The sequence below is a fragment of the Lates calcarifer genome, unplaced genomic scaffold (assembly GCF_001640805.2).
Source record: "Lates calcarifer isolate ASB-BC8 unplaced genomic scaffold, TLL_Latcal_v3 _unitig_5015_quiver_857, whole genome shotgun sequence".
Classification (NCBI taxonomy): Eukaryota; Metazoa; Chordata; class Actinopteri; family Centropomidae; genus Lates; species Lates calcarifer.
Window position 1 is genome coordinate 35,366 of NW_026117236.1, and position 13,062 is coordinate 48,427.

At 42.1% G+C, this 13,062-nt stretch overlaps 2 long non-coding RNA genes across 2 annotated transcripts; both read left to right on the plus strand.

Moving 5' to 3' along the window:
- Positions 1-6,044: 6,044 nt before the first annotated feature.
- LOC108873318 (uncharacterized) lies at positions 6,045-7,645 on the plus strand. The gene is made up of 4 exons (XR_001959411.2): positions 6,045-6,301; positions 6,404-6,522; positions 6,671-6,715; positions 7,409-7,645. It is a non-coding gene; the product is annotated as an uncharacterized LOC108873318 (long non-coding RNA).
- A 1,139-nt stretch (positions 7,646-8,784) lies between these two features.
- Positions 8,785-11,118, plus strand: LOC108873319 (uncharacterized). Its single transcript, XR_007811300.1, has 3 exons — positions 8,785-9,292; positions 9,395-10,216; positions 10,793-11,118. It is a non-coding gene; the product is annotated as an uncharacterized LOC108873319 (long non-coding RNA).
- The last annotated feature ends 1,944 nt before the right edge of the window (positions 11,119-13,062 follow it).

The window sequence follows — 13,062 nt, forward strand, 5'->3', positions numbered from 1 at the left end:
AGGGCAGGGCGGGGTCAGGTTAGGGTTGGGGCAGGGTCGAAGTCAGGTTAGGGTTGGGGCAGGGTCGAGGTCAGGTTAGGGTTGGGGCAGGGTCGAAGTCAGGTTAGGGTTGGGGCAGGGTCGAGGTCAGGTTAGGGTTAGGGCCTCAGTACAAGTTGAATGGTTAGGTTTTAGGGATCAGGTCATGTATAGGGTCAGAGTAGGAGTCAGGCGGTTAGGTTGAAGGTCAGGGTCTGTGTAAAAGTATTAAAATCAAAATAGGTTCCAGGGTCTGTTCCAAGTGCAGGTTTTTAAAAAAAAAAGGGGGGGGGGGCGGGTCTGGAGGAAGGGAAGACTCCAGATCACGATGAAGACTGCCAAGTTCTGAAATAACCAGTGGAATATTTCCAGGCATGATCCCCCCTAAAAAAAGTGAGGTGGGATATCCAACTGCTGGGGGAGTAAATCCATAAGTAGAAAGGGTAAGCATCCAATAAAGAGCTGTAATCTAAGTATCATGCAATAAAAATCATGCAATAAAAAAATGTAAAATAAGTGCTGTACATAGGAAACGCTATACACAGGTAAGTGCTATATACAGGTAAGTGCTGTACATAAAAGAGTGCTAAACATGCATCTCCACACAATAAAATATAATAAGATATATACATCATGCTGAATAAAACATAACACATAAAATCATTTTTAATTTAAAACAATGTTTGTTTAGCAAAAAAGAGAGCGTAATTAGATGCATACCCTTCCATGTTGTTAGAAATGTGTTTATATTTGTATATATGTATGTGTTTTCCAGTTATCTAGGGGAATCCCTGCCATGGGAGAATTATTTGGCTGCTATGGGGATTCCTCGCTTCGCCGTAGACCCCGTGGACGAAATTAATGATTGGTGGATGATATGGAATATAAGGAAACAGGAAAAAAGAGAGGGTGAGTGGGAAAGGAAAAACACTCAAACAACCGAGCATGCATTGAACGCAACACACAATTTTTAGTAGTTGCCGTAAAAGGGAAACTGGGGGCAAGAAATCGAAATTCATGCATAATATTAGTATCCAAAAGCATGCTCAATTATTATGACAGAAATATAAGTTATTTCTATTGTTTATATTGATTTGTTACTAAATTAGTAAAATATTTATTTTATTTATATAAATACAATTTATATGCATTCGTGTGCATATAACTATACACACACAAACACCTAAATACATGCATTCACATCCAACCACCAGATGATTATAAGTGCTATTTATTCCGGGGTCTCATGTAAACCGGGTATTCACATTCTAGCAGAGATATTGTTAATTGACCTTAATAGACCAATCGTGCTTTGTTAGAAAATTAAAGGCGGTCATAAAGGACACGGAAAGGGAAGAAGAAGAAGAAGAGGACGAGCCCACAATACACAAGTAGGATTTTAATTGTATTTTTCATTAAAGCCCAGTGGATCGATCGTTTTTATTTTTTGTATCCATTGTCGTTCAATTCGACGTCTCTGTTGTTTGGACCAGGTCTGTTTGCTATCCAGGATTCTATATTTCAAAAATTCCAGGCCAACTTGGATGAAATGCCTATGTAGGATCGATGTACCCTAACCTCCCCGTATACGGTACAGATGTTGTGAGATTCTGGTTTTGGCTGTTTTTTCTGTTTCCCCAATATAAAGTTTATTACAGTGTGTACATTCGATCATATAGATCAAGTTGGTGGTTTGTGGAGTACATCTGAATGTTACTGTAGCTCCCTGCCCTGAATGGCTATTTACTATATACGGTGAGTATCTGAGTAACCACGTGTCTGTGCTGTTGTTTTTGGAATGATCAAATCGTGTGTGAACCAGTATGTCTGATAGGTTTTTATTTCTTTTATAGGCTGTAATCGGGCGGAAATTATTCAAGGGGTCGATTAATTCCTGTGCCCGGTGGAAATTGGCCTTTAAGCCTGAAATTAAACCTGAAAGGTCCTGGGAATATGTTAACACCAACGGGACAAGTGCGAGACTACTCTTATCTGTTTTATAATCTTTTTTATTTTTGAATGAGTTTCTGACCTCCGATCTAATTGACGGCTGGAATAACCTCTGGGTCTAAGGGCTGTGAACAGAGTCGAGGTAGCCTCATCTATGTCCTGCTGGTAAGTGCATATCCTATGGAATCTTATTAATTGTGATTTGATGATCCCTTTAAATGTGTGTCTGGGGTGGTAACTGCTCTTGTGTAGAAGGGTGTGGCGGTCGGTCTCTTTGAAGTGTACTTTGGTGGCCAGCTGTTTCGAGTGGGCAGTGTGATTATGGAAGAAGATCCGCGTGTCCAGGAATTCAATCTCCTGTGTTTGTAAGTTTTGTTTTAACTTTATTTTCGGGTGGTGGGAATTTAGGACTGCTAAAAATTCATGGAATGAATTTAGGGATTCACTCCAAAGGTCAAAGATGTCGTCCAGATAGCGGAAATATAATAACGGGAGTGTGTGGCATTTTTTGAATGCCGTTTCCTCCCAGTCGGCTAAATAGATGTCGGCATATGAGGGGGCATATTTTCTACCCATAGCGCATCCACAGACTTGCAGATAATGTTTATTATTAAATTGGAAATCATTCCTGGTCAATGTGATCTCCAAAAGTTGGAGAATGACATTATCGGGGCGATCGGGGTCCGGCATTTTGCGTAACGCTTTTGCCACCGCCTGTAGCCCTAAAGTCGTGTCAATGTTTGTGTATAAGGAATCTATATCGATTGAAAATAAAAGTGTACCTATCGGTACTGTTAAATTTTGCAATTTCTTTACAAATTCATAAGTGTCCTTAATGTAACTTGGATGGATTTGCGCTAATGGGTTTATGTAATGATCGATGAACTCTGCTATACGATATGATTCCGAGCCACAGTCACTTACAATGGGTCTACCTGCAGGCACCTGGAACGGGACTGTCCAGGTATCTGGTGGTTTATGGATTTTAGGAAGTAGATAAAATAGTCTGGAACGCGGATTATCTGGGCCAAGGAGGTAGGTCATCTGTTTAGCCTTAATATATTTATCTTCATATAATTTTGTAATTATTTTCCTAATCAAATGCTGTGTTTCTGCCTGCAGAGGTTGTTCCAGGGGGACATAATAGGTTGTGTTGTTGAGCTGTCTTTCTGCTTCCAGGAGATAATTAAATCTATCCTGTAAGACTATTTGTCCTCCCTTGTCTGCAGGTTTTATGATTATATCCTGTCTTTTGCTGAGTGCAGAGAGTGCCTTTCTTTGAATCCCTGTAATGTTTAATTTTGCCCTGTAGGAGGCTCTAAAACGGGAGAGGCATTCCTCATCCTTCCGGATTAGTTCTTGGATGGGCTCCGCCAGAGATTCAAAGGCAGGTTCCCAGGTGGAATTAGTTGTAAATGGAATGTGTGGGAATTCTGTGTTATAGTGGAAATGATCCAAGATTTTTAATCTTCTATGGTAAGTGTGTAGATCACTGCGCAGTTGGTCAGGATCTGGTGGTCTGGGTGTTGGAATAAATGTGAGTCCCCTCTTTAAAATCTCCCTTTCTAGGTAGTTTAGTTTAAAGGAAGAGCAGAGGTTGGTGATGTTTGAGTTTTGGGGAGTTGCTGTAGTGCACTGCTCCCCACTCACATGTTTAATTGATCCACCCAGTGTTCAGCTATTTTCTCGGCCGTCTCCTTAGTCCAGTGTACTGGATCTCTTGGCTCAGTCTTGAAGTGGAGTGGACTGATCTCTGACAGGTAAGTGCATTTCTTTTCTATATAGCTATTCAGGTGTGTTATTAGGTCCTTTTGCTGTTTCTCCAGTCTGTTGCTGATGTTAATAATTGGTATATAGATCAGGGCATTGGGAAATGTTTCCTTTGCTATTTTCAATAGTGCATTAAGTTGTTTTATAATTGTAAGTGGCTGTTGCCGTCTTAGGCAGTTATTCAAACCCACTGACAAAACTGCTGTTTTACTGTTTTGGTAGGGGGAAGTTTTTTCAAAATCTCCCCTATGTGATGGAATTGTGCTCCAGGGAAGCTGTCCATCTGGATTTCTTCACTGGCAAATTGTGGCACTCGAGCTAGATTTGAATCTCCTATTATTATAATAGCTTTTCTAGGTGTGAGGTGCCAATTCCTAATTTTATGCTCCGTTCTCTGGTGGACCGTGGGTTCACAGTCAGGAGGTCACCGCGGCCCCAGAGTGCAGACGAGGTGAGGTGCTCTTACAACAGGATTCAGATTGTGCAAGTTTTCGTGCATTTTTGCTTTCTGAAAAATTTGCCATCATCACATCCTGGTTATTTAGGTTTGGTTTTTGAGCTTGTTCACCCATGTCTGTAGGAGGCCGCAGCTGCTCCGGCTGCTTAGACCGTGGTTCTGGAGCTGGAGGGGGAGAGGAGGAGACAGTGATTTGAGAAGGTAAAGGACTGGAGGAAACAGCATCTGAACCTGCTACTGCTACTGCTACATTGCTATAGTGTGTGATGGGGAGTTTAGTGACTGTGACCCTAGCATGTTTTTGGATGCTAATTCTCTCTTTCTCCTCTATTTTAGGGGATTGTGGCTGGGACAGCGTTAGGGGGTCCTCAAAGGTCTGCAGGGGGGCCCCCCTGTGTTTCATGCCACAGCCCTCCAGAAGAGTGGATGACGCTGTCGATACAGGAGGTATCTGCAAAGGAGAAGCGATATTCATTCTTGCAGTGTGTGGATGAGCCGGTGTGGGTTCCACCGGTTCCTGTGGTTTGGCAAGCGGGGAACTCAGAGGCCGGCTGTCCCTGTCTGGATCTAGAGTTGGTGATTTAATGTTGTCAGGTAAGTTTTCAAACGATATTGTAATGGCGGTAGGTAAATCGTGTACCTGGGCAGTCGCTGTGATATTATTTGATTTGGACTGCTCCTGTGTAGGGCTATGGGCCTTATTATGTTTGTGCATTTTAATATGTGTTAATTTGTTCCTGTGGCTTGGTCTCTGTTCCAGGTGTGTCTTGAGAGGCTGGGGAAGGGATGGCTGGTGCATTGGGGATAGTTTGGCCTGTGCCGCCTGATCTGGAGTGGGGAGAGGTGGAAAATCCTGTAGAGAGGGTTCCACACTCTCCGGGCCCACCTGTGGTTGCCCTTGGAGCACCATGGTTCTCAGGGTGTCTATGGAGCTGTCGGTAAGTCGAGGTCCATATCTCAGTTTAGCCCATTTTAAGGCTTTACTTAAGGCTGCTGGTTGAAAGGTTATCACCTGTGCTAAAAGAGATGCTAATAAGGCATCATAATGGTCAGCCAGGATTATTAAATTATTGTTCAGCCATTGATCTGTGTTTATTTTAACCCTTTCCAGAGTTGCCGGATTAGGAACTGCTGGTTTAAAGAAGTGAGTCAGTTGATTTGCTTTCTTCATCATACCCATTAGGGCTGTGTTTTGCTGTGTAGCCCTAGCAATAATCTCGGAGTGGTGAATGGCCTGTAACATCTTCAAATATACTTTTGTTAGGTCTAGATCCTGAGGGTCATTTGGAGAAGCCGAGGCAGTTTCCCTAGGGGCTGGCTTGAGTAGATTTTGTTCCGCAGTCCCACACTTACCCGGGCTATTTGGTTGAGCCAGCACTTCAAATCTGTTACTCAGGGGTAAGGACATGGTGGCTGTGCTGCTAAGAGATCCGTAGTGAAAAGCAGAGGGTTTGTTAAACAGATGATAGTATAAAAAATAAAATTAGGTAATCAGTCAGTTAAAATGAAACAATAATTAAATTAATGATTAAATTTCATTTAAACAGATCTGGTTAAATAAAAACCAAATTAAATGAGCATAAGAGATACTTAAAAGAGGATACTAAAACAAGGGGGGAACAAAAGGATTAAAAGAGAAAGGGGTAGGGAAGATAAGAGAGGAGACAACAGCACACTAGGTTAGCTTAAAATACTTAGCAAGCACTTACAGTGCAGTAGAAAACAATAAGGCTCCGTGATAATCCTGTATTACCAAAACAGGGGGACACGTGTGTAAAAAAAATCAGGATTCAAAATATCCTTGCAGGGCAATCATAAATAGAAAATAAAAGATATAAATAAATAAATAATAAAAAGTCCTTCAGGGTGGGGAATCCATCCAAACAGGGGATGAGTTTTGTTTAAAATAGTTGAGGTTTGTGTCGATGCTTGGATTAGCTGGGGAGAGTTGTGTAGAGTCTTCAAACGTGATGTTGTATAATCTTCTGTGTGCGCACACTCTTTTTCCTGTAGGTTAGTAGACAACACTCACCCATTTGCTGATCCAGGCCTGAGACCAGATCCAGTAGGCCTCAAGCCTCAGTCCTCTGGTTAGACCCTGTTTGTGTATGTACCCACCAAAACTAGTAATAAAACAATAAAACATTAGAAAAAATGAAACAAAACCTGCACTATAAAAGCTTAAAAAAAGTATTTTCTCTTTTTTAGTGAGAAAACCTGTCTGAAGTTAGTCTCTCTCAGAGGATTAAAGGAAAGAAGGTCCCAACGTTTCGCCTGGAAGGCTTCTTCAGGGGAGCAAGAAGAGAGTGAAGGATCCAGGCCTCTATGTAAGTAATCTTGGGGGCAGTACCTGGTAGGTGATTGGTCCTGCAGGGGACCCTTTCTCAGGGGGTGTTATTTAAATTTATGCCCCTCCTTTTAAAGGTACAACTGGATTTAAAACAATTGATATTCTTTTTTTTCCTTTTATAATAGATTCATATAGATCAAGTCCATGAGGGTGGATCCTAGAAATAAAAGGTAAGATAATAAGAGATTGAAAGGAGGTGGGGCAATAAAAGAAAAAGAAAAAGAAGAGAGAAAAAAAAAATTTACAAAAGGGGGTGTTTCTATATATACTATCATCTGTAAGCGAAAAGTGATTACTCCATTGGAGCCTTAGGTTATTCATTTATCTGTTAAAATTGATCAAACAAAGACAAGGCTCTGGCAAGGTTAGGTTAGGGGAAGGGGACACCACTAGATGTCACTAATGCACTGGCAACATGTATTATTTTGATCTTTGTCTATTTTATCTTTATATATGTATATATACATACACACATATATACAATGTTTTTTTATATATATTTTTTTATAGGTTCCATATTGGCATATTGGGGGCTCTTCCTCCTGAAAACCGGGAGGGGGGGGGGTTTATAGCTTTACTAGTTAGAGTTGGGTCCTCCAACATAGTAATAGGATTAGGTCAAGGTCAGGTTAGGGTTGGGGCAGGGTCCAGGGTCAGGTTAGGGTTAGGGCAGGGGCGGGGGTCAGGTTAGGGTTAGGGCAAGGTCGAGGTCAGGTTAGGTTAGGGGAAGGGGACACCACTAGATGTCTCTGATGCGCTGGCAACATGTATTATACTGATCTTTATTTCTATTTTATCTGTATATGTGTATATATACATACACACATATATACAATGTTTTTTTTTATATATTTTTTTTATAGGTTCCATATTGGCTCATGGAGAAAAAGCAGATTGATAAATGGTCCGGAGCTGGTTCAGTGAGAGGAGAGTACAAGTTTTGAAAGGATATGAAGGTAAGTAAAGGGAGGGGACAAGGAGGGGTGAGGAAAACACAGCCTATTAGGACAGGGAGTATTATTTGTGAAAATGTTGAATTTTTATATATCCCTGATATTTTTTTTTCAATCACATCAATAGGTTGTGTTAGGGATCCTCAACTCTGGAGATCCTGTTGGACCTGGATTGGGGGCTCTTCCTCCTGAAAACCGGGAGGGGGGGGTTTATAGCTTTACTAGTTAGAGTTGGGTCCTCCAACATAGTAATAGGATTAGGTCAAGGTCAGGTTAGGGTTGGGGGCAGGGTCGAAGGGTCAGGTTAGGGTTGGGGCAGGGTCGAGGGTCAGGTTAGGGTTAGGGCAGGGTCAGGGTCAGGTTAGGGTAGGGGGGGGGGGGGTAGGGCAGGGGCGGGGTCAGGTTAGGGTTGGGCAGGGTCGAAGTCAGGTTAGGGTTGGGGCAGGGTCGAGGTCAGGTTAGGGTTGGGGCAGGGTCGAAGTCAGGTTAGGGTTGGGGCAGGGTCGAGGTCAGGTTAGGGTTAGGGCCTCAGGTACAAGTTGAATGGTTAGGTTTTAGGGATCAGGTCATGTATAGGGTCAGAGTAGGAGTCAGGCGGTTAGGTTGAAGGTCAGGGTCTGTGTAAAAGTATTAAAATCAAAATAGGTTCCAGGGTCTGTTCCAAGTGCAGGTTTTTAAAAAAAAAAAGGGGGGGGGGGGGGTCTGGAGGAAGGGAAGACTCCAGATCACGATGAAGACTGCCAAGTTCTGAAATAACCAGTGGAATATTTCCAGGCATGATCCCCCTAAAAAAAAGTGAGGTGGGATATCCAACTGCTGGGGGAGTAAATCCATAAGTAGAAAGGGTAAGCATCCAATAAAGAGCTGTAATCTAAGTATCATGCAATAAAAATCATGCAATAAAAAAATGTAAAATAAGTGCTGTACATAGGAAACGCTATACACAGGTAAGTGCTATATACAGGTAAGTGCTGTACATAAAAGAGTGCTAAACATGCATCTCCACACAATAAAATATAATAAGATATATACATCATGCTGAATAAAACATAACACATAAAATCATTTTTAATTTAAAACAATGTTTGTTTAGCAAAAAAGAGAGCGTAATTAGATGCATACCCTTCCATGTTGTTAGAAATGTGTTTATATTTGTATATATGTATGTGTTTTCCAGTTATCTAGGGGAATCCCTGCCATGGGAGAATTATTTGGCTGCTATGGGGGATTCCTCGGCTTCGCCGTAGACCCGTGGACGAAATTAATGATTGGTGGATGATATGGAATATAAGGAAACAGGAAAAAAGAGAGGGTGAGTGGGAAAGGAAAAACACTCAAACAACCGAGCATGCATTGAACGCAACACACAATTTTTAGTAGTTGCCGTAAAAGGGAAACTGGGGGCAAGAAATCGAAATTCATGCATAATATTAGTATCCAAAAGCATGCTCAATTATTATGACAGAAATATAAGTTATTTCTATTGTTTATATTGATTTGTTACTAAATTAGTAAAATATTTATTTTATTTATATAAATACAATTTATATGCATTCGTGTGCATATAACTATACACACACAAACACCTAAATACATGCATTCACATCCAACCACCAGATGATTATAAGTGCTATTTATTCCGGGGTCTCATGTAAACCGGGTATTCACATTCTAGCAGAGATATTGTTAATTGACCTTAATAGACCAATCGTGCTTTGTTAGAAAATTAAAGGCGGTCATAAAGGACACGGAAAGGGAAGAAGAAGAAGAAGAGGACGAGCCCACAATACACAAGTAGGATTTTAATTGTATTTTTCATTAAAGCCCAGTGGATCGATCGTTTTTATTTTTTGTATCCATTGTCGTTCAATTCGACGTCTCTGTTGTTTGGACCAGGTCTGTTTGCTATCCAGGATTCTATATTTCAAAAATTCCAGGCCAACTTGGATGAAATGCCTATGTAGGATCGATGTACCCTAACCTCCCCGTATACGGTACAGATGTTGTGAGATTCTGGTTTTGGCTGTTTTTTCTGTTTCCCCAATATAAAGTTTATTACAGTGTGTACATTCGATCATATAGATCAAGTTGGTGGTTTGTGGAGTACATCTGAATGTTACTGTAGCTCCCTGCCCTGAATGGCTATTTACTATATACGGTGAGTATCTGAGTAACCACGTGTCTGTGCTGTTGTTTTTGGAATGATCAAATCGTGTGTGAACCAGTATGTCTGATAGGTTTTTATTTCTTTTATAGGCTGTAATCGGGCGGAAATTATTCAAGGGGTCGATTAATTCCTGTGCCCGGTGGAAATTGGCCTTTAAGCCTGAAATTAAACCTGAAAGGTCCTGGGAATATGTTAACACCAACGGGACAAGTGCGAGACTACTCTTATCTGTTTTATAATCTTTTTTATTTTTGAATGAGTTTCTGACCTCCGATCTAATTGACGGCTGGAATAACCTCTGGGTCTAAGGGCTGTGAACAGAGTCGAGGTAGCCTCATCTATGTCCTGCTGGTAAGTGCATATCCTATGGAATCTTATTAATTGTGATTTGATGATCCCTTTAAATGTGTGTCTGGGGTGGTAACTGCTCTTGTGTAGAAGGGTGTGGCGGTCGGTCTCTTTGAAGTGTACTTTGGTGGCCAGCTGTTTCGAGTGGGCAGTGTGATTATGGAAGAAGATCCGCGTGTCCAGGAATTCAATCTCCTGTGTTTGTAAGTTTTGTTTTAACTTTATTTTCGGGTGGTGGGAATTTAGGACTGCTAAAATTCATGGAATGAATTTAGGGATTCACTCCAAAGGTCAAAGATGTCGTCCAGATAGCGGAAATATAATAACGGGAGTGTGTGGCATTTTTTGAATGCCGTTTCCTCCCAGTCGGCTAAATAGATGTCGGCATATGAGGGGGCATATTTTCTACCCATAGCGCATCCACAGACTTGCAGATAATGTTTATTATTAAATTGGAAATCATTCCTGGTCAATGTGATCTCCAAAAGTTGGAGAATGACATTATCGGGGCGATCGGGGTCCGGCATTTTGCGTAACGCTTTTGCCACCGCCTGTAGCCCTAAAGTCGTGTCAATGTTTGTGTATAAGGAATCTATATCGATTGAAAATAAAAGTGTACCTATCGGTACTGTTAAATTTTGCAATTTCTTTACAAATTCATAAGTGTCCTTAATGTAACTTGGATGGATTTGCGCTAATGGGTTTATGTAATGATCGATGAACTCTGCTATACGATATGATTCCGAGCCACAGTCCACTTACAATGGGTCTACCTGCAGGCACCTGGAACGGGACTGTCCAGGTATCTGGTGGTTTATGGATTTTAGGAAGTAGATAAAATAGTCTGGAACGCGGATTATCTGGGCCAAGGAGGTAGGTCATCTGTTTAGCCTTAATATATTTATCTTCATATAATTTTGTAATTATTTTCCTAATCAAATGCTGTGTTTCTGCCTGCAGAGGTTGTTCCAGGGGGACATAATAGGTTGTGTTGTTGAGCTGTCTTTCTGCTTCCAGGAGATAATTAAATCTATCCTGTAAGACTATTTGTCCTCCCTTGTCTGCAGGTTTTATGATTATATCCTGTCTTTTGCTGAGTGCAGAGAGTGCCTTTTCTTTGAATCCCTGTAATGTTTAATTTTGCCCTGTAGGAGGCTCTAAAACGGGAGAGCATTCCTCATCCTTCCGGATTAGTTCTTGGATGGGCTCCGCCAGAGATTCAAAGGCAGGTTCCCAGGTGGAATTAGTTGTAAATGGAATGTGTGGGAATTCTGTGTTATAGTGGAAATGATCCAAGATTTTAATCTTCTATGGTAAGTGTGTAGATCACTGCGCAGTTGGTCAGGATCTGGTGGTCTGGGTGTTGGAATAAATGTGAGTCCCCTCTTTAAAATCTCCCTTTCTAGGTAGTTTAGTTTAAAGGAAGAGCAGAGGTTGGTGATGTTTGAGTTTTGGGGAGTTGCTGTAGTGCACTGCTCCCCACTCACATGTTTAATTGATCCACCCAGTGTTCAGCTATTTTCTCGGCCGTCTCCTTAGTCCAGTGTACTGGATCTCTTGGCTCAGTCTTGAAGTGGAGTGGACTGATCTCTGACAGGTAAGTGCATTTCTTTTCTATATAGCTATTCAGGTGTGTTATTAGGTCCTTTTGCTGTTTCTCCAGTCTGTTGCTGATGTTAATAATTGGTATATAGATCAGGGCATTGGGAAATGTTTCCTTTGCTATTTTCAATAGTGCATTAAGTTGTTTTATAATTGTAAGTGGCTGTTGCCGTCTTAGGCAGTTATTCAAACCCACTGACAAAACTGCTGTTTTTACTGTTTTGGTAGGGGGAAGTTTTTTCAAAATCTCCCCTATGTGATGGAATTGTGCTCCAGGGAAGCTGTCCATCTGGATTTCTTCACTGGCAAATTGTGGCACTCGAGCTAGATTTGAATCTCCTATTATTATAATAGCTTTTCTAGGTGTGAGGTGCCAATTCCTAATTTTATGCTCCGTTCTCTGGTGGACCGTGGGTTCACAGTCGAGGTCACCGCGGCCCCAGAGTGCAGACGAGGTGAGGTGCTCTTACAACAGGATTCAGATTGTGCAAGTTTTCGTGCATTTTTGCTTTCTGAAAAATTTGCCATCATCACATCCTGGTTATTTAGGTTTGGTTTTTGAGCTTGTTCACCCATGTCTGTAGGAGGCCGCAGCTGCTCCGGCTGCTTAGACCGTGGTTCTGGAGCTGGAGGGGGAGAGGAGGAGACAGTGATTTGAGAAGGTAAAGGACTGGAGGAAACAGCATCTGAACCTGCTACTGCTACTGCTACATTGCTATAGTGTGTGATGGGGAGTTTAGTGACTGTGACCCTAGCATGTTTTTGGATGCTAATTCTCTCTTTCTCCTCTATTTTAGGGGATTGTGGCTGGGACAGCGTTAGGGGGTCCTCAAAGGTCTGCAGGGGGGCCCCCCTGTGTTTCATGCCACAGCCCTCCAGAAGAGTGGATGACGCTGTCGATACAGGAGGTATCTGCAAAGGAGAAGCGATATTCATTCTTGCAGTGTGTGGATGAGCCGGTGTGGGTTCCACCGGTTCCTGTGGTTTGGCAAGCGGGGAACTCAGAGGCCGGCTGTCCCTGTCTGGATCTAGAGTTGGTGATTTAATGTTGTCAGGTAAGTTTTTCAAACGATATTGTAATGGCGGTAGGTAAATCGTGTACCTGGGCAGTCGCTGTGATATTATTTGATTTGGACTGCTCCTGTGTAGGGCTATGGGCCTTATTATGTTTGTGCATTTTAATATGTGTTAATTTGTTCCTGTGGCTTGGTCTCTGTTCCAGGTGTGTCTTGAGAGGCTGGGGAAGGGATGGCTGGTGCATTGGGGATAGTTTGGCCTGTGCCGCCTGTTCTGGAGTGGGGAGAGGTGGAAAATCCTGTAGAGAGGGTTCCACACTCTCCGGGCCCACCCTGTGGTTGCCCTTTGAGCACCATGGTTCTCAGGGTGTCTATGGAGCTGTCGGTAAGTCGAGGTCCATATCTCAGTTTAGCCCATTTTAAGGCTTTAC